Source organism: Scyliorhinus torazame, chromosome 14, assembly GCF_047496885.1.
Source record: "Scyliorhinus torazame isolate Kashiwa2021f chromosome 14, sScyTor2.1, whole genome shotgun sequence".
Taxonomy (NCBI): Eukaryota; Metazoa; Chordata; class Chondrichthyes; order Carcharhiniformes; family Scyliorhinidae; genus Scyliorhinus; species Scyliorhinus torazame.
The window spans coordinates 203,487,181-203,510,477 of record NC_092720.1 but is presented as its reverse complement, the minus strand read 5'-3'; the positions used below and the strand labels follow the sequence as shown (position 1 = coordinate 203,510,477).

Genomic DNA, 23,297 nt, shown 5'->3' with positions numbered 1-23,297 from the left:
GAGGAGGAGAAGGGGGCAGCGGAGGAGGAGGAGGAGAAGGGGGCAGCGGAGGAGGAGGAGGAGAAGGGGGCAGCGGAGGAGGAGGAGGAGAAGGGGGCAGCGGAGGAGGAGGAGGAGAAGGGGGCAGCGGAGGAGGAGGAGGAGAAGGGGGCAGCGGAGGAGGAGGAGGAGAAGGGGGCAGCGGAGGAGGAGGAGAAGGGGGCAGCGGAGGAGGAGGAGAAGGGGGCAGCGGAGGAGGAGGAGAAGGGGGCAGCGGAGGAGGAGGAGAAGGGGGCAGCGGAGGAGGAGGAGAAGGGGGCAGCGGAGGAGAAGGAGAAGGGGGCAGCGGAGGAGGAGGAGAAGGGGGCAGCGGAGGAGGAGGAGGAGAAGGGGCCAGCGGAGGAGGAGGAGGAGAAGGGGCCAGCGGAGGAGGAGGAGGAGAAGGGGCCAGCGGAGGAGGAGGAGGAGAAGGGGCCAGCGGAGGAGGAGGAGGAGAAGGGGCCAGCGGAGGAGGAGGAGGAGAAGGGGGCAGCGGAGGAGGAGGAGGAGAAGGGGGCAGCGGAGGAGGAGGAGGAGAAGGGGCAGCGGAGGAGGAGGAGGAGAAGGGGCAGCGGAGGAGGAGGAGGAGAAGGGGCAGCGGAGGAGGAGGAGGAGAAGGGGGCAGCGGAGAAGGGGGCAGCGGAGAAGGGGGCAGCGGAGAAGGGGGCAGCGGAGAAGGGGGCAGCGGAGAAGGGGGCAGCGGAGAAGGGGGCAGCGGAGAAGGGGGCAGCGGAGAAGGGGGCAGCGGAGAAGGGGGCAGCGGAGAAGGGGGCAGCGGAGAAGGGGGCAGCGGAGAAGGGGGCAGCGGAGAAGGGGGCAGCGGAGAAGGGGGCAGCGGAGAAGGGGGCAGCGGAGAAGGGGGCAGCGGAGAAGGGGGCAGCGGAGAAGGGGGCAGCGGAGAAGGGGGCAGCGGAGAAGGGGGCAGCGGAGAAGGGGGCAGCGGAGAAGGGGGCAGCGGAGAAGGGGGCAGCGGAGAAGGGGGCAGCGGAGAAGGGGGCAGCGGAGAAGGGGGCAGCGGAGAAGGGGGCAGCGGAGAAGGGGGCAGCGGAGAAGGGGGCAGCGGAGAAGGGGGCAGCGGAGAAGGGGGCAGCGGAGAAGGGGGCAGCGGAGAAGGGGGCAGCGGAGAAGGGGGCAGCGGAGAAGGGGGCAGCGGAGAAGGGGGCAGCGGAGAAGGGGGCAGCGGAGAAGGGGGCAGCGGAGAAGGGGGCAGCGGAGAAGGGGGCAGCGGAGAAGGGGGCAGCGGAGAAGGGGGCAGCGGAGAAGGGGGCAGCGGAGAAGGGGGCAGCGGAGAAGGGGGCAGCGGAGAAGGGGGCAGCGGAGAAGGGGGCAGCGGAGAAGGGGGCAGCGGAGAAGGGGGCAGCGGAGAAGGGGGCAGCGGAGAAGGGGGCAGCGGAGAAGGGGGCAGCGGAGAAGGGGGCAGCGGAGAAGGGGGCAGCGGAGAAGGGGGCAGCGGAGAAGGGGGCAGCGGAGAAGGGGGCAGCGGAGAAGGGGGCAGCGGAGAAGGGGGCAGCGGAGAAGGGGGCAGCGGAGAAGGGGGCAGCGGAGAAGGGGGCAGCGGAGAAGGGGGCAGCGGAGAAGGGGGCAGCGGAGAAGGGGGCAGCGGAGAAGGGGGCAGCGGAGAAGGGGGCAGCGGAGAAGGGGGCAGCGGAGAAGGGGGCAGCGGAGAAGGGGGCAGCGGAGAAGGGGGCAGCGGAGAAGGGGGCAGCGGAGAAGGGGGCAGCGGAGAAGGGGGCAGCGGAGAAGGGGGCAGCGGAGAAGGGGGCAGCGGAGAAGGGGGCAGCGGAGAAGGGGGCAGCGGAGAAGGGGGCAGCGGAGAAGGGGGCAGCGGAGAAGGGGGCAGCGGAGAAGGGGGCAGCGGAGAAGGGGGCAGCGGAGAAGGGGGCAGCGGAGAAGGGGGCAGCGGAGAAGGGGGCAGCGGAGAAGGGGGCAGCGGAGAAGGGGGCAGCGGAGAAGGGGGCAGCGGAGAAGGGGGCAGCGGAGAAGGGGGCAGCGGAGAAGGGGGCAGCGGAGAAGGGGGCAGCGGAGAAGGGGGCAGCGGAGAAGGGGGCAGCGGAGAAGGGGGCAGCGGAGAAGGGGGCAGCGGAGAAGGGGGCAGCGGAGAAGGGGGCAGCGGAGAAGGGGGCAGCGGAGAAGGGGGCAGCGGAGAAGGGGGCAGCGGAGAAGGGGGCAGCGGAGAAGGGGGCAGCGGAGAAGGGGGCAGCGGAGAAGGGGGCAGCGGAGAAGGGGGCAGCGGAGAAGGGGGCAGCGGAGAAGGGGGCAGCGGAGAAGGGGGCAGCGGAGAAGGGGGCAGCGGAGAAGGGGGCAGCGGAGAAGGGGGCAGCGGAGAAGGGGGCAGCGGAGAAGGGGGCAGCGGAGAAGGGGGCAGCGGAGAAGGGGGCAGCGGAGAAGGGGGCAGCGGAGAAGGGGGCAGCGGAGAAGGGGGCAGCGGAGAAGGGGGCAGCGGAGAAGGGGGCAGCGGAGAAGGGGGCAGCGGAGAAGGGGGCAGCGGAGAAGGGGGCAGCGGAGAAGGGGGCAGCGGAGAAGGGGGCAGCGGAGAAGGGGGCAGCGGAGAAGGGGGCAGCGGAGAAGGGGGCAGCGGAGAAGGGGGCAGCGGAGAAGGGGGCAGCGGAGAAGGGGGCAGCGGAGAAGGGGGCAGCGGAGAAGGGGGCAGCGGAGAAGGGGGCAGCGGAGAAGGGGGCAGCGGAGAAGGGGGCAGCGGAGAAGGGGGCAGCGGAGAAGGGGGCAGCGGAGAAGGGGGCAGCGGAGAAGGGGGCAGCGGAGAAGGGGGCAGCGGAGAAGGGGGCAGCGGAGAAGGGGGCAGCGGAGAAGGGGGCAGCGGAGAAGGGGGCAGCGGAGAAGGGGGCAGCGGAGAAGGGGGCAGCGGAGAAGGGGGCAGCGGAGAAGGGGGCAGCGGAGAAGGGGGCAGCGGAGAAGGGGGCAGCGGAGAAGGGGGCAGCGGAGAAGGGGGCAGCGGAGAAGGGGGCAGCGGAGAAGGGGGCAGCGGAGAAGGGGGCAGCGGAGAAGGGGGCAGCGGAGAAGGGGGCAGCGGAGAAGGGGGCAGCGGAGAAGGGGGCAGCGGAGAAGGGGGCAGCGGAGAAGGGGGCAGCGGAGAAGGGGGCAGCGGAGAAGGGGGCAGCGGAGAAGGGGGCAGCGGAGAAGGGGGCAGCGGAGAAGGGGGCAGCGGAGAAGGGGGCAGCGGAGAAGGGGGCAGCGGAGAAGGGGGCAGCGGAGAAGGGGGCAGCGGAGAAGGGGGCAGCGGAGAAGGGGGCAGCGGAGAAGGGGGCAGCGGAGAAGGGGGCAGCGGAGAAGGGGGCAGCGGAGAAGGGGGCAGCGGAGAAGGGGGCAGCGGAGAAGGGGGCAGCGGAGAAGGGGGCAGCGGAGAAGGGGGCAGCGGAGAAGGGGGCAGCGGAGAAGGGGGCAGCGGAGAAGGGGGCAGCGGAGAAGGGGGCAGCGGAGAAGGGGGCAGCGGAGAAGGGGGCAGCGGAGAAGGGGGCAGCGGAGAAGGGGGCAGCGGAGAAGGGGGCAGCGGAGAAGGGGGCAGCGGAGAAGGGGGCAGCGGAGAAGGGGGCAGCGGAGAAGGGGGCAGCGGAGAAGGGGGCAGCGGAGAAGGGGGCAGCGGAGAAGGGGGCAGCGGAGAAGGGGCAGCGGAGAAGGGGCAGCGGAGAAGGAGGAGGGGCAGATGGTAAAGGAGAGGACGAGTGGTTGAGGGAGAGGAGGGCAGAGGGAAGGTTTAGAGTGGGGGTTTGGTACGAGACTACACGGAGTAATAAAAGTATTCATCAGTTAATTTTTTTTCAGCTGACAACCGAGTTGGACAATAACGTTTTACAAGAAACACCTTTCGCTGTGCGAGCTGCCTACAACCGAACACATTAGAGAGACGTATGGAGGGTCAGGGTGGAACAGTGCGAGTGCAGCTTTAACAGAGAGAGCGGTGGGGTGACACTGCAAGTTCAGGGAAATACCAGCGATCTGTCCCCCTTTTGTTCACGAAGTTCTTCAGCAATGTCTGCAGGAACCGCAAGGTCACAATGCAAATCACTGAAGTACCACTGGAGCCAGATGTTTAATTCCTTCAAGTCCAGCTGCCCTTAAGAGTTCATGAAGGGGAGGGGAGATTCAGACTTGAGGAAGCTAAATAATCTTCCACCCCACAGACGCACAAATAAATATTAATAACGACACCAAAATGCAATGATCCTCGGATGGCATTTAGCTTGTAAACAAACAGTAGCCCGTCATGTAGAAGCTTTGCAAATATACAACCGACTGATTCAACAGCTCGCTCAGCGGGGTTTCCATACGACACAGGCCGGAGGCAATGCAACTGTTATTAAAATAAAAAGCTCAACAATTGGTGCTGTTCAAAGGCAACGAATGTTGCAAGTGATCAAGAGAGGCACACTCACCGCACACTGGTGGGAGAAAAGGCTTTTTAAAAAAAAACTTTCCCCCTCTCGCAAAACACCCAATCTACATACAAATGGAATGAAAGGATGGCACGGCCGCTCGGTATTCCAGGAACCGGGATATTGGGATCATTCTCTCAGTCATTCCATTGGAGTTGTGTTTAATCCTCTGTCCCCCTCCCTCTATCCAGTATACATTGTCGTTCCGCTCTCTCTCTCCTTGCTCTCACCCCTTCCAGCTGTCAATCACCGCGCTCCGGCTCCGCCAATCAACACACAGCCCGCTCCCCACGGCCCGGCCAATCAGCGCCCCGCTTTCTCCGGTTCTCTGTGTGATTGGCTGGGGTCCCCGCCCCGCTCCCGGGTCAACGTTCCAAAGCCCCCTGGCTCCATTCTCCCCTGCTGCTGCTGCTCCTCTTAAAGGGGGAACAGGGGGCAGAGCTCAGCCTCCCATCCGTCCCCGCACCCTGCCGGAAGGTTCACTTCTCATTCTCACGTTTTCAAGCTTTACGCCGCCTCCCCCGATTCCCGCACGAAGTCGTGCTTTTTACCTCGCAAGTAATTATCAATAGTAAAAGCACACATAGACTCATTCTACTCAGAGGGCACTGGGTACATAAACACTCCTTCAGTACTCAGAGGGCACTGGGTACAGAAACACTCCTTCAGTACTCAGAGGGCACTGGGTACAGAAACACTCCTTCAGTACTCAGAGGGCACTGGGTACATAAACACTCCTTCCGTACTCAGAGGAAACTGGGCACAGAAACACTCCTTCAGTACTCAGAGGGCACTGGGTACAGAAACACTCCTTCAGTACTCAGAAGGCACTGGGTACAGAAACACTCCTTCAGTACTCAGAGGGCACTGGGTACATAAACACTCCTTCAGTACTCAGTGGGCACTGGGTACAGAAACACTCCTTCAGTACTCAGAGGGCACTGGGGACAGAAACATTCCTTCAGTACTCAGGACACTGGGGACAGAAACACTCCTTCAGTACTCAAAGGGCACTGGGGACAGAAACACTCCTTCAGTACTCAGGGCACTGGGGACAGAAACACTCCTTCAGTACTCAGGGCACTGGGGACAGAAACACTCCTTCAGTACTCAGAGGGCACAGTGACACAGGTACCCACACTCCATTATTATCTTTGAAGGGGTGCTCTGCGGGTATAATCTAGTTCACCAAATAATCTTGCCCAGTCCACTGAGCTAGTAATGAATTTACTCAACCACCAGCTGGAGGTCAGCCTGTCCTATTGATTCAGATCCCTTTCACTGGTCGTTCCAAGCATTCATGCGTTCCTGGCAATGTTACATAATGAACAAACTGTGAGCCCTTGTCCTCAATTGAATCATGGGTGTTTCCAACAAATTGGTATGTGGTAGCATTCAGGCTGAAAGAGTCCATGGTTGTCATTCTCCTTTAAGGGGCAGCGCTGAGGCAATTTATTTTGGCTGTACTTTCAAATGCCTGAATCCACTTTTGAACTGTGTTCTCACGCACCATAAAAATATATCAAAAGTATTTTTGTCACAGCTCGGGTCTGGCTTAAAGGCACATTGCCTTATAAATGGCTGCAGAACTATATTCCAGCGATGACTTGTAGCCAATGCTGAGGCACACCTGAGTGCTGTATGCACATATAACACCAACATGAAAGACAGAATGCCGGAAACGAGAAGCTGGTTAGTTTAATATCTATATTGGGTAATTACTCAAACCTCCTGACGATACTAAGATAAGTAGGAAAGCGGGTTGTGAGGAGGATATAAAGAGTTTGCAAAGGAACGTTAAGTGAATGGGAAAAAGTTTGGCAGATGGAGTATAATGAGGTTGTCCACTTTGACGGGAAGGATAGAAAAGCAGAATATTATTTAAATGAAGGGAGACTGCAGAATGCTACAGTGCAGAGGGATCTGGGTGTCCTTGCACATGAATCACAAAATGTTTGCCTGCAGGCACAGTAGGTAATTAGGAAGGCACGTGGAACATTAGCCTTTATTACAAGGAGAATTAAGTATAAAAGCAGACGTTTTTATTCAATTGTACACAGGACACCATGTACAATTTTGGTCTCCTTCCTTGAGTAGGGGTTTATTTACAGTGGAGGATGGTTTTTTTTTTTGATCGACAAGGGGATCAAGGGTATTTGGGAGAATTTGGAGTTGAGGCTACAGTGACATCAGCCATGATCTTCTCAAATGGTGGCGCAGCCTACCCCTGCTCCTAATTGTTATGATTATCCCTGAAAGTTGTACCTTTCTGGGCGAGTCTCCGAACACGTTTCCCATGCTGCTTGATGGAACCGAAACAGAACATTTGTCATAGGGATTATTTATCCAAGTGAGGTGTTTAAGTTGATTAAAAGGAGTTGACAATGTTAACGTGGAGAAAACAGTTTCCTCTGTGGGGCCCAGCGGGGATGGGTGAGTGGGGGGTGATTGGGGGGTGGGGGCGAGGGGAGTACAGAAAAAGGAAGAACAACTTTAAGACTGGAGTCAGGCTGTGGTGAGCGGCGATGTCAGGAAGCACTTCTTCACTGAGACACTGACCCACTGAGTCCGTCACTGACAGTGCCTGTCAGTGCACTCTATGGGCAGGATTCTCCGACCCCCCACCGGGTCGGAGAATCGCCGGGGGTTGGTGTGAATCCCACCCCTGCCGTCCTCCGAATTCTCTGCCTCCCCCCCCAAAAAAACGCCCCGGCGTGAATCGCGCCGCACGCCTCGGAGAATGGCGGGGACCGGCGCAACTCAGTGGGCCCCGGGGAGGCCCGAATTCTCCGGGCTGCGATGGGCCGAAGTCCCGCCCGTTTAACGAGGGTCCCGCCGGCGCAAATCAAGGTAGGTCCTTACCGGCGGGACCCAGCTCCGTGGGCGGCCTCCGGGATTCTCGGCGGGGCGCGGGTTCTGGCCCCGGGAGGTGCCCCTACGGTGGCCTGGCTCGCGATCGGGGCCCACCAGTCCGCGGGCGGGCCTGTGCCATGGGGGCACACTATTGTTCCGCACCGGCGGCTGTAGCGGTCCGCCATTGCCGGTGAGGAAACGAAGTCCGCTGCGCATGCGCGGGGATGGCGCCAGCACACGCTGGCACTCCTACGCATGCGCCAACTCGTGCTGGCTGGCGGAGGCCCTTTGGCGGCGGTTGGCGTGGCGCCAAGCCCCTTCAACGCCGGCCGGCGGAAACCACTCCGTGGCCTGCCTAGCCCCTGAAGGTGTGGAGGTTCCGCACCTTTGGGGCGCCCCGACGCCGGAGTGGTTCACACCACTCCCGCCGGAGTTGCCCACCCCGCCGATTACGGAAATATCCCACCCTATATGTCTGCCTGTCAGTGATGAGCTCAGTGGGTCAGTGTGTCTCAGTGCAGACTCGATGGCAGCACGGTAGCACAAGTGGATAGCACTGTGGCTTCACAGCGCCAGGGTCCCAGGTTCGATTCCCCGCTGGGTCACTGTCTGTGCGGAGTCTGCACGTTCTCCCCGTGTGTGCGTGGGTTTGCTCCTGGTGCTCTGGTTTCCTCCCACAGTCCAAAGACGTGCAGGTTTAGGTGGATTGGCCATGATACATTGCCCCTTAGTGTCCCCCCCAAAAAAGGTTAGGAGGGGTTATTGGGTTACGGGGAGGGCTTAAGTGGGTCGGTGCAGACTCGATGGGCCGAATGGCCTTCTTCTGCACTGTATGTTCTATGATCACAGGAGAGAGGGTGGAAATCTGAAACGTCACACCACACAAAGCTGCCAAGTACACAGGAGGGAGGGGAATAAAGACTGCATACTTCTGTTGGGGGTGGGTTTTGAGGGATATGGGACAAAGGTAGATAGAGGGAGTTGAGATATGGGATCGCCCAAGGTCTAGTTAAAAGGTTAGAATGTGCTCCAATGATCTCGACCTCCTAAATTCCTATCTAATGAAACATTTCAACATTTCATCCAATCTTTCTTGCCCTTCCCCTTATTTGTTGATCCTCACTCCTACCGGTCATTCCTCTCTTTGTTCCTCCTGAGCTTCCAAGGCCTCCTCCTGTGCCCTTTTCCACCTCTCATCAACCACCACCTTCAATGGCCTTGCAAGTGTTCTTCAGGTCGGAGATTGGGGAGTGTATCTGACTCCTGGACGATCGCGGTCAAATCTGGGTGGCACCTGAGGCCCACCCTGGCATGGCAATCTCGGATTGCCAGAGGAAGACAGAGGAGGTGCAGAATTCGTTGGCCTCTGTTTTCCCCCGGCCCTCTTCTTGACCAGCTGAGCTTTTTGTGTCTGCTTGCCGCTTCCAATATCCCTATGGGTCAGTGTCTCAGTGACGGACTCTATGGGTCAGTGTCTCAGTGATCGACTCGATGGGTCAGTGTCTCTCAGTGATGGATTCTATGGGTCAGCATCTCAGTGATGGACTCTATGGGCCAGTATCTCAGTGATCGACTCGATGGGGCAGTGTCTCAGTGATGGACTCTATGGGTCAGTGTCTCAGTGATGGACTCTATGGGTCAGTGTCTCAGTGATGGACTCTATGGGTCAGTGTCTGTCAGTGATGGACTCTATGGTTCAGTGTCTGTCAGTGACGGACTCGATGGGTCAGTGTCTGTCAGTGATGGACTCTATGGGTCAGTGTCTCAGTGATGGACTCTATGGGTCAGTGTCTATCAGTGATGGACTATGTGGGTCTGTATCTCAGTGACGGACTCTATGGGTCAGTGTCTGTCAGTGATGGACTCGATGGGTCAGTGTCTCAGTGATGGACTCTAGAGGGTCAGTGACGGACTCTATGGGTCTGTGTCTCACTGACGGACTCTATGGGTCAGTGTCCCCGTGATCAACTCTATGGGTCAATGTCTCAGTGATGGACTCGATGGGTCAGTGTCTCAGTGACGGACTCTATGGGTCAGTGTCCCCGTAATCAACTCTATGGGTCAATGTCTCAGTGATCGACTATGGGTCAGTGACGGACTCTATCGGTCAGTGTCTCAGTGATCGACTATGGGTCAGTGACGGACTCTATGGGTCAGTGTCTCAGTGACGGACTCTATGGGTCAGTGTCCCCATGATAAACTCTATGGGTCAGTGTCTCAGTGATGGACTCGATGGGTCAGTGTCTCAGTGATGGACTCTAGGGGTCAGTGATGGACTCTATGGGTCAGTGTCTCAGTGACGGACTCCATGGGTCAGTGTCTCAGTGATGGACTCTATGGGTCAGTGTCTCAGTGATGGACTCTATGGGTCAGTGTCTCAGTGACGGACTCCATGGGTCAATGTCTCAGAGACGGACTCTATGGGTCAGTGTCTCAGTGACGGACTCTATGGGTCAGTGTCTCAGTGACGGACTCTATGGGTCAGTGTCTCAGTGACGGACTCTATGGGTCAGTGTCTCAGTGACGGACTCTATAGGTCAGTGTCCCCGTGATAAACTCTATGGGTCAATGTCTCAGTGATTCACTTGATGGGTCAGTGTCTCAGTGATGGACTCTAGGGGTCAGTGACGGACACTATGGGTCAGTGTCTCAGTGACGGACTCCATGGGTCAGTGTTTCCGTGATCAACTCTATGGGTCAATGTCTCAGTGATGGTCTCTATGGGTCAGTGTCTCAGTGATCGGCTCGATGGGTCAGTGTCTCAGTGATGGAATCTATGGGTCAGTGTCTCAGTGACGGACTCTATGGGTCAGTGTCTCAGTGATGCACTCTATGGGTCAGTGTCTCAGTGATGGACTCTATGGGTCAGTGTCTCAGTGATCGACTCGATGAGTCAGTCTCTCAGTGATGGACTCTATGGGTCAGTGTCTCAGTGATTGTCTCTATGGGTCAGTGTCTCAGTGATCGACTCGATGAGTCAGTCTCTCAGTGATGGACTCTATGGGTCAGTCTCTCAGTGATTGTCTCTATGGGTCAATGTCTCAGTGATGGACTCTATGGGTCAGTGTCTCAGTGATGGACTCTATAGGTCAGTGTCTCAGTGATGGACACTATGGGTCAGTGTCTGTCAGTGATGGACTCTATAGGTCAGTGTCTCAGTGATGGACCCTATGGGTCAGTGTCTCAGTGATCGACTCTATGGGTCAGTGTCTCAGTGATCGACTCTATGGGTCAGTGTCTCAGTGATCGACTCTATGGGTCAGTGTCTCAGTGATGGACTCTATGGGGCAGTGTCTCAGTGATCGACTCTATGGGTCAGTGTCTCAGTGATGGACTCAATGGGTCAGTGTCTCAGTGATCGACTCTGTGGGTCATTGTCTCAGTGATGGACTCTATGGGGCAGTGTCGGACCCTATGGGTCAGTGTCTCAGTGATGGACTCTATGGGTCAGTGTCTCTCAGTGATGGACTCTATGGGTCAGTGTCTCTCAGTGATGGACTCTATGGGTCAGTGTCTCAGTTACGGACTCTATGGGTCAGTGTCTTAGTGATGGACTCTATGGGTCAGTGTCTCTCAGTGATGGACTCTATGGGTCAGTGTCTTAGTGATGGACTCTATGGGTCAGTGTCTTAGTGATGGACTCTATGGGTCAATGTCTCTCAGTGATTGTCCCTATGGGTCAGCGTCTCAGTGGTGGACTCTATGGGTCAGTGTCTCAGTGACGGACTCTATGGGTCAGTGTCTTAGTGATGGACTCTATGGGTCAGTATCTCTCAGTAATGGACTCTATGGGTCATTGTCTGTCAGTGATGGACTCTATGGGTCAGTGTCTCAGTGATGGACTCTATGGGTCAGTGTCTGTCAGTGGTGGACTCTATGGGTCAGTGTCTCTCAGTGATGGACTCTATGGGTCAGTGTCTGTCAGTGATGGACTCTATGGGTCAGTGTCTCAGTGATGGACTCTATGGGTCAGTGTCTGTCAGTGGTGGACTCTATGGGTCAGTGTCTCTCAGTGCTGGACTCTATGGGTCAGTGTCTGTCAGTGATGGACTCTATGGGTCAGTGTCTGTCAGTGATGGACTCTATGGGTCAGTGTCTCTTAGTGATGGACTCTGTGGGTCAGTGTGTCAGTGATGGTCTCGATGGGTCAGTGTCTGTCAGTGAAGGACTCTATGGGACAGTGTCTCAGTGTCGGACTCTGTAGGTCAGTGTCTCAGTGACAGACTCTATGGGACAGTGTCTCAGTGATGGACTCTATGGGTCAGTGTCTCAGTGACGGACTCTATGGGTCAGTGTCTGTGATGGATTCTATGGGTCAGTGTCTGTGATAGATTATATGGGACAGTGTCTCAGTGACGGACTCTATGGGTCAGTGTCTCAGTGATGGACTCTATGGGACAGTGTCTCTCAGTGATGGACACCATGGGTCAGTGTCTCTCAGTGACGGACTCTGTGGGTCAGTGTCTCAGTGATCGACTCTATGGGTCAGTGTCTCAGTGACGGACTCTATGGGACAGTGTCTCTCAGTGACGGACTCTGTGGGTCAGTGTCTCAGTGATCGACTCTATGGGTCAGTGTCTCAGTGACGGACTCTATGGGACAGTGTCTCTCAGTGATGGACGCCATGGGTCAGTGTCTCAGTGATGGTCTCGATGGGTCAGTGTCTGTCAGTGATGGACTCTATGGGTCAGTGTCTCAGTGATGGACTCTATGGGACAGTGTCTCAGTGGTGGATTCTATGGGACAGTGTCTCAGTGGTGGACTCTATGGGTCAGTGTCTCTCAGTGATGGTCTCTATGGGTCAGTGTCTCAGTGATGGACTCTATGGGTCAGTGTCTCAGTGATCGACTCGATGAGTCAGTCTCTCAGTGATGGACTCTATGGGTCAGTCTCTCAGTGATTGTCTCTATGGGTCAATGTCTCAGTGATGGACTCTATGGGTCAGTGTCTCAGTGATGGACTCTATAGGTCAGTGTCTCAGTGATGGACACTATGGGTCAGTGTCTGTCAGTGATGGACTCTATAGGTCAGTGTCTCAGTGATGGACTCTATGGGTCAGTATCTCAGTAATGGACTCAATGGGTCAGTGTCTCAGTGATGGACCCTATGGGTCAGTGTCTCAGTGATTGACTCTATGGGTCAGTGTCTCAGTGATCGACTCTATGGGTCAATGTCTCAGTGATCGACTCTATGGGTCAGTGTCTCAGTGATGGACTCTATGGGGCAGTGTCTCAGTGATCGACTCTATGGGTCAGTGTCTCAGTGATGGACTCAATGGGTCAGTGTCTCAGTGATCGACTCTGTGGGTCAGTGTCTCAGTGATGGACTCTATGGGGCAGTGTCGGACCCTATGGGTCAGTGTCTCAGTTACGGACTCTATGGGTCAGTGTCTCAGTGACGGACTCTATGGGTCAGTGTCTCAGTGATGGACTCTATGGGTCAGTGTCTCTCAGTGATGGACTCTATGGGTCAGTGTCTCAGTTACGGACTCTATGGGTCAGTGTCTTAGTGATGGACTCTATGGGTCAGTGTCTCTCAGTGATGGACTCTATGGGTCAGTGTCTCAGTGATGGACTCTATGGGTCAATGTCTCTCAGTGATTGTCCCTATGGGTCAGCGTCTCAGTGGTGGACTCTATGGGTCAGTGTCTCAGTGACGGACTCTATGGGTCAGTGTCTTAGTGATGGACTCTATGGGTCAGTATCTCTCAGTAATGGACTCTATGGGTCATTGTCTGTCAGTGATGGACTCTATGGGTCAGTGTCTCAGTGATGGACTCTATGGGTCAGTGTCTGTCAGTGGTGGACTCTATGGGTCAGTGTCTCTCAGTGATGGACTCTATGGGTCAGTGTCTGTCAGTGATGGACTCTATGGGTCAGTGTCTGTCAGTGATGGACTCTATGGGTCAGTGTCTCTTAGTGATGGACTCTGTGGGTCAGTGTGTCAGTGATGGTCTCGATGGGTCAGTGTCTGTCAGTGAAGGACTCTATGGGACAGTGTCTCAGTGTCGGACTCTGTAGGTCAGTGTCTCAGTGACAGACTCTATGGGACAGTGTCTCAGTGATGGACTCTATGGGTCAGTGTCTCAGTGACGGACTCTATGGGTCAGTGTCTGTGATGGATTCTATGGGTCAGTGTCTGTGATAGATTATATGGGACAGTGTCTCAGTGACGGACTCTATGGGTCAGTGTCTCAGTGATGGACTCTATGGGACAGTGTCTCTCAGTGATGGACACCATGGGTCAGTGTCTCTCAGTGACTGACTCTGTGGGTCAGTGTCTCAGTGATCGACTCTATGGGTCAGTGTCTCAGTGACGGACTCTATGGGACAGTGTCTCTCAGTGATGGACGCCATGGGTCAGTGTCTCAGTGATGGTCTCGATTTGTCAGTGTCTGTCAGTGATGGACTCTATGGGTCAGTGTCTCAGTGATGGACTCTATGGGACAGTGTCTCAGTGGTGGATTCTATGGGACAGTGTCTCAGTGGTGGACTCTATGGGTCAGTGTCTCTCAGTGATGGTCTCTATGGGTCAGTGTCTCAGTGATGGACTCTATGGGACAGTGTCTCAGTGATGGACTCTATGGGTCAGTGTCTCTCAGTGATGGACTCTATGGGTCATTGTCTCTCAGTGATGGTCTCTATGGGACATCCGGGTGCGGCTATGCAGAGCTAGGTCGCATATTCGGTAGCTCCCGCTTGGAACGGACTTTTGGGCTCTTTTGCAGGGCCCCCACGGCATTTGTTTGACATTTCCCGGTGTGGCAAAAGGACTGCAACACTCCCCTGACGGTGTCCCCCAGGAGTGTTGTGTCTTTTGGCTGCCAGGCCCGGCAGAATCAGTGGAAGATTTGGCTGCAACAGGATAAACAATGCCCCTTCCAGCATGCAAGCGGGGGAAGGGCAAGATTAAAGCTGCAAACTGACCTGAGGACCCTTATCAAAAGTGAATTCTAACAGCAGAGGGAACAACTGTGAAAAGATCTCACCAGGGCCACTGAAGAAGCGGGGACGAGGCTTCCGGTGGCGGCCATGGAGGAGTAGGTCGCGCATTCGGCAGCTCCCGTCTGGAACGGACACTTAGACCTTTTTCAGGAGTTTCCACGGACATTTTGGGGCAGATTGGTGAAGCGAACACTGCCAAAAGGATTCCCTCTCGAGACTTTTGGGCTCTTTTCAGGGCCCCCAAGGCCACTTTTTCGACGTTTCCCGGTGTGGGAAGGAGTTAATAATTGCTCCCCGTCAGTATATGGCTTTAACTAGGAGCGGGGTGACAACATAGGTGGTGGTGGACCAGAAGAAGGGAGGGAAGAAGGACAAAATGGCGGCGGGCGGAGACCAGGCAGCGTGGAGGCAGTGGGCGGAGGAGCAACAGGAGGGTATCCAGCGCTGCCTCAGAGAGATTAAAAAGGACCTGCTAGAGCCGATGAAGGCTTCTATTGATAAACTGCTGGAGACACAGACGGCCCAGGGGGTGGCGATCTGAGAGGCTCGACAAAAGATCTCTGACAATGAGGACGAGATCTTAGTCCTATAAAGGTGGAGGCGCACGAGACGCTCCACAAGAAATGGCAGGAGCGGTTCGAGGAGATGGAGAATCGGTCGAGGCGGAAGAATCTGCGGATTCTGGGCCTCCCGGAGGGGCTGGAGGGGCCGGACGTGGGGGCCTATGTGGTCACCATGATAAACTCGCTGATGGGAGCGGGGTCCTTCCAGGGGCGCCTGGAGCTGGAAGGGGCCCATAGAGTGCTGGCGAGGAGGCCCAAGGCTAACGAGCCTCCACGGGCGGTGCTGGTGCGGTTCCATCGGTTCGCTGATCGGGAGTGTATGCTCAGGTCGGCCAAGAAAGAGAGGAGCAGCAGATGGGAGAACGCGGCGGTTCGAATATATCAGGACTGGAGTGCGGAGGTGGCGAAGAGGAGGGCCGGGTACAATCGAGGGAAGGCGGTGCTGCACAGGAAGGGGGTGAAGTTTGGCATGTTGCAGCTGGCGCGACTGTGGGTCACCTACAAGGACCGGCACCATTATTTTGAGTCTGCGGAGGAGGCGTGGGCCTTTGTTCAGGCCGAGAAGCTGACACAGACTGAGGGTCAGGATGGGCGATTGGGGACTGCGGTGGATATGTTATGCCTATTTTTGGTTCGGGGGTGGGGGGGGGGGGCCTTTGCATTGTTTTGGGTTTCTTTTTCTCTGTGTTTTTCTCTTTCGGGTTGGGGAGGGTGGATGGGGCGGGTTGGGCACTGTTTTGGTTGGTGGCGGGGCCTGGTAGGTGGAGAGCGCGGGAGTTTTCCTGCGTCGAAGACTGGGGGGGGGGCAGGACCGGGGCGGGGAAGCGAGGATTGTTTCCCGCGCTTAGAACGGAGGGGGAGAGCCTGTGAATGGGGAGCGGGAGAGGAGGGTGTGCCACACAATGGGAGGAGTCGAAGGGTAGGCGGGAGTGGCCGGGTTCAGTAGGAGTCTGCTGACTTGCGGAAGTGCAATGGGGGAGTAAACCAGCTAGGATGGGTCCTAGCCGGGGGGGGGGGGAAGATCGAGTTGCTGCTGCTAAGATCAAGGAGGAGCTGGAGCGAGTGGGGTGGGTCGAGACGGGGGTATGCCGCTGTGGGGAACAGGCCGGGTGTGGGGTGCGGGCGCGTGGCTGGCCGAGGATGGGGTCATGGCTAGTCGGCGGGGTAGGGGGGCGGGTAGCCCCCTAATCCGGATGATAACCTGGAATGTAAGGGGACTGAATGGGCCGGTTAAGCGGGCCCGCGTGTTCGCGCACCTGAAGGGGCTCAAGGCGGATGTGGTTATGCTCCAGGAGACACACCTGAAGGTGGCAGACCAGGTAAGACTGAGGAAAGGGTGGGTAGGTCAGGTGTTTCACTTGGGGCTAGATACCAAAAATCGAGGGGTGGTGATCTTGGTGGGAAAGAAGGTGTTATTCGAGACGTCGAGCATTGTGGCAGATAATGGCGGTAGGTACATAATGGTAAGTGGTAAGTTGCAGGGAGAGAGGGTGGTACTGGCCAATGTGTATGCTCCGAACTGGGACGATGCGGGTTTTATGCGGCGTATGTTGGGTCGGATCCCAGACTTGGAAGTGGGGGGCCTGATAATGGGGGGGAGACTTTAACATGGTGTTGGATCCGGCACTGGATCGCTCCAGGTCTAGTACAGGTAGGAAGCCGGCGGCGGCTAGAGTGTTGAGGGGATTTATGGACCAAATGGGAGGGGTGGACCCTTGGAGATTTGCAAGGCCGGGGGCTAGGGAATTTTCATTCTTCTCACGTGTCCATGAGGCTTATTCTCGAATCTACTTTTTCATTTTGAGTAGGGCGCTGATAGCGAGAGTAGAGGATACCGAGTATTCGGCAATAGCCATTTCGGACCACGCCCCGCATTGGGTGGACTTGGAGATGGGGGAGGAGAGGGACCAGCGCCGCTGTGGCGCTTGGAGGTGGGGCTGTTGGCGGACGAGGAGGTGAGCGAGCGGGTCCGAGGAAGTATAGAGAGGTACTTGGAGACCAACGACAACGGGGAGGTCCGAGTGGGGATGGTATGGGAGGCACTGAAGGCGGTGGTGAGGGGAGAGCTGATCTCCATCAGGGCCCACAAGGAGCAGAGGGAGCAGGGGGAGAGGGAGAGGCTGGTGGGGAAGATGGTGAGTGTAGACAGGAGGTATGCGGAAGAACCTGAGGAAGGATTGTTGAGGAAGAGGCGCAGCCTCCAGGCCGAATTCGACCTGGTGACTACCAGGAAGGCGGAGGTGCAGTGGAGGAAGGCCCAGGGGGCGGTCTACGAGTATGGGGAAAAGGCAAGCCGGATGCTGGCGCATCAGCTTCGGAAGCGGGACGCAGCTAGGGAGATCGGGGGAGTTAAGGACAGGGGAGGGAGCGTGGTGCGGAGTGGGGTTGGTATCAATGGGGTCTTCAGGGACTTCTACGAGGAATTGTACCCATCCGAGCCCCCACGGGAGGAGGGAGGGATGGGCCGTTTCCTGGACTAATTGAGGTTTCCAAAGGTGGAAGAGGGAATGGTGGCAGGACTGGGGGCCCCGATTGGGCTGGAGGAGCTGATCAAAGGGATAGGAAGCATGCAGGCGGGGAAGGCACCGGGGCCGGATGGTTTCCCGGTCGAGTTCTATAAAAAAATATATGGACCTGTTGGGCCCGCTGTTAGTTAGGACCTTTAATGAGGCAAGGGAGGGGGGGGGCTTTACCCCTGACGATGTCCCGGGCACTGATCTCCTTGATCCTGAAGCGGGACAAGGATCCCCTGCAATGTGGGTCTTACAGACCGATTTCCTTGCTAAATGTAGATGCCAAGGTACTGGCGAAGGTCTTAGCCACGAGGATTGAGGATTGTGTGCCGCAGATCATCCATGAAGACCAGACAGGGTTTGTGAAGGGTCGACAGTTGAATGCGAATGTGCGGAGGCTTTTGAACTTTATCATGATGCCAGCGAGGGAGGGGGAGGCGGAGATAGTGGTGGCGATGGACGCTGAGAAAGCCTTCGATAGGGTAGAGTGGGGGTACCTGTGGGAGGTGCTGAAGAGGTTCGGGTTTGGGGAGGGGTTTGTCAGGTGGGTTAGGCTGTTGTACGAGATCCCGATGGCGAGTGTGGTCACAAATAGGAGGAGGTCCGAGTTCTTTCGGTTGCACCGAGGGACGAGGCGGGGTGTCCCCTGTCCCCCCTGCTCTTCGCACTGGCGATTGAACCCCTGGCTATGGCACTGAGAGTCGAGGAACTGGAGGGGTTTGGTGCAGGGTGGGGAGGAGCATAGGGTGTAGCTTTATGTGGACGACCTGCTGCTGTATGTGGCGGACCCGGTGGCAGGAATGCCAGAGGTAATGAGGATCCTTGCGGAATTCGGGGACTTTTCGGGGTACAAGCTCAATATGGCGAAGAGCGAGCTGTTTGTAGTTCAGCTAGGGGACCAGGAGAGGGGGATTGGCGAGCTCCCACTAAAAAGGGCGGAGAGGAGTTTCAGATATTTGGGGGTCCAGGTGGCCAGGAGCTGGGGGGGCCTGCATAGGCTTAACTTTACAAGGCTGGTGGAGCAAATGGTGGAGGAGTTCAAGAGGTGGGACGCGTTGCCGCTGTCCCTGGCGGGAAGGGTGCAGTCAATCAAAATGACGGTGCTCCCAAGGTTTTTGTTCCTGTTCCAGTGCCTCCCTGTGTTTATCCCGAAGGCTTTTTTCAGGCGGGTTAACAGAAGTATAATGGGGTTTGTGTGGGCGCGAGGGACTCCGAGGGTGAGAAGGGTGTTCCTGGAGCGGAGTAGAGATAGGGGGGGGGCTGGCGCTGCCCAACCTCTGTGGGTACTACTGGGCCGCCAATGCGACAATGGTACGCAAGTGGGTGATGGAGGGGGAGGGGGCTGCATGGAAGAGGCTGGAGACGGTGTCCTGTGTGGGTACGAGTCTGGGGGCGCTGGCAACGGCGCCGCTGCCGCTCCCTCCAAGGAGGTATACCACGAGCCCGGTGGTGGTGGCGGCCCTCCAAATTTGGGGGCAGTGGAGGCGGCATAGGGGGGAAGTTAGGACCTCGGCGTGGTCCCCATTACGGGGGAACCACCGGTTCGCCCCAGGAAGAACAGGTGGAGGGTTTTCGGGGTGGCACAGGGCAGGCATACGAAGGTTGGGGGACCTGTTTGTGGACAGGAAGTTCGCGAGCTTGGGTGAGCTGGAGAAGTACGGGCTCCCCCCGGGGAACACCTTCAGGTACTTACAGGTAAGGGCGTTTGCCAGACGGCAGGTGCTGGAATTCCCGCGGCTACTGCCACACACAGTACAGGACAGGGTGCTCTCGGGGGGGTGGGTGGGGGTGGGGAAGATCTCGGAAATTTACCAAGTGATGCAGGAGGAGGAGGAGGACTCGGTGGTGGAGTTGAAAGGTACGTGGGAGGAGGAGTTGGGAGAGGAGATCGAAGAGGGGACGTGGGCAGATGCCCTAGGGAGGGTGAACTCTTCCTCTTCGTGCGCGAGGCTCAGCCTCATACAGTTTAAGGTGCTGCACAGGGCACACATGACCGGGACAAGGATGAGCCGGTTCTTTGGGGGTGAGGACAGGTGTGTTAGGTGCTCAGGGAGCCCAGCAAATCACACCCATATGTTCTGGGCATGCCCAGCGCTGGAGGAATTTTGGAAGGGCGTAGCGAGGACGGTGTCGAGGGTGGTAGGAACCAGGGTCAAACCGGGCTGGGGGCTCGCAATATTTGGGGTGGCAGAGGAGCCGGAAGTGCAGGAGGCGAACGAGGCCGGAATTCTGGCCTTTGCATCCCTGGTAGCCTGGTGAAGGATTCTCCTTCAGTGGAAAGATACGAGGCCCACAAGCGTGGAATCCTGGATCAGCGATATGGCAGGGTTCATTAAATTGGAGAGGGTGAAATTCGCCTTGAGAGGGTCGGTACAAGGGTTCTTTAGGCGGTGGCAACCGTCTTAGACTTTCTGGCAGAACGCTAGACATTGGTCAATGGCAGCAGCAGCTCGGGGGGTGGGGGGGGGGGGATGGGGTTTACTTTATTTCTGTTTATGTTATTTACACTGAAAGGGTCTGAGGGGGTGTATACACCTGTTGTGATGGACACTGTGGGTCAGTGTCTCTCAGTGATTGTCTCTGTGGGTCAGTGTCTCAGTGATGGACTCTATGGGTCAGTGTCTCTCAGTGATTGTCTCTATGGGTCAGTGTCTCAATGACGGACTCTGTGAGTCAGTGTCTCAGTGATGGACTCTGTGGGTCAGTGTCTCAGTGATGGACTCTATGGGTCAGTGTCTCAGTGATGGAATCTATGGGTCAGTGTCTCAATGATGGACTCTATGGGTCAGTGTCTGTCAGTGATGGACTCTATGGGTCAGTGTCTCTCAGTGATGGACTCAATGGGTCATTGTCAGTGATGGACTCTATGGGACAGTGTCAGTGATGGAATCTATGGGTCAGTGTCTCAGTGACGGACTCTATGGGTCAGTGTCTCAGTGATGGACTCTATGGGTCAGTGTCTCAGTGATGGACTCTATGGGTCAGCATCTTAGTGATGGACTCTATGGGTCAGTGTCTGTCAGTGATGGACTCGATGGGTCAGTGTCTCAATGATGGACTCTATGTGTCAGTGTCTGTCAGTGATGGACTCTATGGGTCAGTGTCTGTCAGTGATGGACTCTATGGGTCAGTGTCTGTCAGTGATGGACTCTATGGGTCAGTGTCTCAGTAATGGACTCTATGGGTCAGTGTCTCTCAGTGATGGACTCTATGGGTCAGTGTCTCTTAGTGATGGACTCTGTGGGTCAGTGTCTCAGTGACGGACTCTATGGGTCAGTGTCTGTCAGTGATGGACTCTATGGGTCAGTGTCTCTCAGTGATGGACTCTATGGGTCAGTCTCTCAGTGATGGACTCTATGGGTCAATGTCTCAGTGATGGACTCGATGGGTCAGTTTGTCTCATGATGGACTCTATGGGTCAGTGTCTGTCAGTGATGGACTCTATGGGTCAGTGTCTCAGTGATGGACTCTATGGGTCAGTGTCTCAGCGATGGACTCTATGGGTCAGTGTCTCTGTGATGGACTCTATGGGTCAATGTCTCAGTGATGGACTCGATGGGTCAGTTTGTCTCATGATGGACTCTATGGGTCAGTGTCTCTCAGTGATGGACTCTATGGGTCAGTGTCTCTCAGTGATGGACTCAATGGGTCATTGTCAGTGATGGACTCTATGGGTCAGTGTCAGTGTCTCAGTGACGGACTCTATGGGTCAGTGTCTCAGTGATGGACTCGATGGGACAGTGATGGACTCTATGGGTCAGGGTCAGTGTCTCAGTGACGGACTCTATGGGTCAGTGTCTCAGTGACGGACTCTATGGGTCAGTGTCTCAGTGATGGACTCTATGGGTCAGCATCTTAGTGATGGACTCTATGGGTCAGCATCTTAGTGATGGGCTCGATGGGTCAGTGTATCTCAGTGATTGAATCTATGGGTCAGTGTCTCAGTGATGGGCTCGATGGGTCAGTATCACTCAGTGATGGACTATGGGTCAGTGTCTCCGTGATGGAATTTATGGATCATTGTCTCAATGATGGACTCTATGGGTCAGTGTCTGTCAGTGATGGACTCTATGGGTCAGTGTCTGTCAGTGATGGAATCTATTGGTCAGTGCCTGTCAATAATGGAATCTATGGGTCAGTGTCTCAGTGTTGGACTCTATGGGTCAGTGTCTGTCAGTGATGAACTCTATGTGTCAGTGTCTCTGTGATGGACTCTATGAGTCAGTGTCTCAGTGATGAACTCTATGGGTCAGTGTCTCAGTGACGGACTCTGTGGTTCAGTGTCTCAGTGATGAACTCTATGGGTCAGTGTCTCAGTGACGGACTCTGTGGTTCAGTGTCTCAGTGATGGACTCTATGGGTCAGTGTCTCAGTGATGGACTCTGTGGGTCAGTGTCTGTCAGTGGTGGACTCTGTGGGTCAGTGTCTCAGTGATGGACTCTATGGGTCAGTGTCTCAGTGATGGAATCTGTGGGTCAGTGTCTGTCAGTGGTGGACTCTGTGGGTCAGTGTCTCAGTGATGGACTCTATGGGTCAGTGTCTCAGTGATGGACTCTGTGGGTCAGTGTCTGTCAGTGGTGGACTCTGTGGGTCAGTGTCTCAGTGATGGACTCTATGGGTCAGTGTCTCAGTGATGGAATCTATGGGTCAGTGTCTGTCAGTGATGGACTCTATGGGTCAGTGTCTGTCAGTGATGGACTCTATGGGTCAGTGTCTCTCAGTGATGGACTCAATGGGTCATTGTCAGTGATGGACTCTATGGGACAGTGTCAGTGATGGACTCTATGGGTCAGTGTCTCAGTGACGGACTCTATGGGTCAGTGTCTCAGTGATGGACTCTATGGGTCAGTGTCTCAGTGATGGACTCTATGGGTCAGCATCTTAGTGATGGACTCTATGGGTCAGTGTCTATCAGTGATGGACTCTATGGGTCAGTGTCTGTCAGTGATGGACTCTATGGGTCAGTGTCTCAATGATGGACTCTGTGGGTCAGTGTCTCAGTGATGGACTCTGTGGGTCAGTGTCTCTCAGTGGTGGACTCTATGGGTCAGTGTCTCAGTGATGGACTCTATGGGTCAGTGTCTGTCAGTGATGGACTCTATGGGTCAGTGTCTCAGTGATGGACTCTATGGGTCAGTGTCTGTCAGTGATGGACTCTATGGGTCAGTGTCTCTCAGTGATGGACTCTATGGGTCAGTCTCTCAGTGATGGACTCTATGGGTCAGTCTCTCAGTGATGGACTCTATGGGTCAATGTCTCAGTGATGGACTCGATGGGTCAATGTCTCAGTGATGGACTCGATGGGTCAGTTTGTCTCATGATGGACTCTATGGGTCAGTGTCTGTCAGTGATGGACTCTATGGGTCAGTGTCTCAGTGATGGACTCTATGGGTCTATCAGTGATGGACTCTATGGGTCAGTGTCTCAGCGATGGACTCTATGGGTCAGTGTCTCAGTGATGGACCCTATGGGTCAATGTCTCAGTGATGGACTCGATGGGTCAGTTTGTCTCATGATGGACTCTATGGGTCATTGTCTCTCAGTGATGGTCTCTATGGGACATCCGGGTGCGGCTATGCAGAGCTAGGTCGCATATTCGGTAGCTCCCGCTTGGAACGGACTTTTGGGCTCTTTTGCAGGGCCCCCACGGCATTTGTTTGACATTTCCCGGTGTGGCAAAAGGACTGCAACACTCCCCTGACGGTGTCCCCCAGGAGTGTTGTGTCTTTTGGCTGCCAGGCCCGGCAGAATCAGTGGAAGATTTGGCTGCAACAGGATAAACAATGCCCCTTCCAGCATGCAAGCGGGGGAAGGGCAAGATTAAAGCTGCAAACTGACCTGAGGACCCTTATCAAAAGTGAATTCTAACAGCAGAGGGAACAACTGTGAAAAGATCTCACCAGGGCCACTGAAGAAGCGGGGACGAGGCTTCCGGTGGCGGCCATGGAGGAGTAGGTCGCGCATTCGGCAGCTCCCGTCTGGAACGGACACTTAGACCTTTTTCAGGAGTTTCCACGG

General features: G+C 56.3%; 1 protein-coding gene across 15 annotated transcripts in view; it reads right to left on the bottom strand.

Moving 5' to 3' along the window:
* LOC140390360 (ras/Rap GTPase-activating protein SynGAP-like) overlaps window positions 1-23,297 on the bottom strand; it is a 1,167,003-nt gene that overhangs the window by 400,268 nt on the left and 743,438 nt on the right. Inside the window, exon 1 of one of the 15 annotated variants that reach the window (XM_072475463.1) lies at window positions 4,407-4,625. The exons of the other annotated variants lie outside the window; for them this stretch is intronic. The gene's annotated coding sequence lies outside the window, so the exon portion shown is untranslated. Of the gene's footprint in view, window positions 1-4,406; window positions 4,626-23,297 lie in introns of those variants that run through there. 15 annotated transcript variants of the gene reach the window in all.